Source organism: Nematolebias whitei, chromosome 11 (genome assembly GCF_014905685.2).
Source record: "Nematolebias whitei isolate Nwh7 chromosome 11, NemWhi1, whole genome shotgun sequence".
Classification (NCBI taxonomy): Eukaryota; Metazoa; Chordata; class Actinopteri; order Cyprinodontiformes; family Rivulidae; genus Nematolebias; species Nematolebias whitei.
In genome coordinates this window covers 47,642,211-47,642,999 of record NC_056508.1, presented here as the reverse complement: position 1 = coordinate 47,642,999, position 789 = coordinate 47,642,211, and the positions used below count along the sequence as shown (strand labels likewise).

Below are 789 nucleotides of genomic sequence, written 5' to 3'. Positions count from 1 at the left end.
TGACAGGAAGTCAAGAGACGGACCGGACCGACACCTGACAGGAAGTCGAGAGACGGACCGGACCGACACCTGACAGGAAGTCAAGAGACGGACCGGACCGACACCTGACAGGAAGTCAAGAGACGGACCGGACCGGCACCTGACAGGAAGTCAAAAGACGGACCAGATCGACACCTGACAGGAAGTCGAGAGACGGACCGGACCGACTCCTGACAGGAAGTCAAGAGACGGACCGGACCGACACCTGACAGGAAGTCAAAAGACGGACCAGACCAACACCTGACAGGAAGTCAAGAGACGGACCGGACCAACACCTGACAGGAAGTCAAAAGACGGACCGGACCGACACCTGACAGGAAGTCGAGAGACGGACTGGACCGACACCTGACAGGAAGTCGAGACGAACCGGACCGACACCTGACAGGAAGTCAAAAGACAGACCGGACCGACACCTGACAGGACGTCAAGAGACGGACCGGACCGACACCTGACAGGTCATCAAGAGACGGACCGGACCGACAACTGACAGGAAGTCAAGAGACGGACCGGACCAACACCTGACAGGACATCAAGAGACGGACCGGACCGACACCTGACAGGAAGTCAAGAGACGGACCGGACCGACACCTGACAGGATGTCAAGAGACGAACCGGACCGACACCTGACAGGACGTCAAGAGATGGACCGGACCAACACCTGACAGGATGTCAAGAGACGGACCGGACCGACACCTGACAGGAAGTCAAGAGACGGACCGGACCGACACCTGACAGGACGTCAAGAGACGG

The 789-nt window shown here is 58.7% G+C and overlaps 1 protein-coding gene across 1 annotated transcript in view; it reads right to left on the bottom strand.

Annotated features, from left to right (window-relative positions):
- Positions 1–789, bottom strand: part of itpr3 (inositol 1,4,5-trisphosphate receptor, type 3) — a gene marked incomplete at its 3' end in the record, with an annotated part of 31,566 nt that overhangs the window by 15,263 nt on the left and 15,514 nt on the right.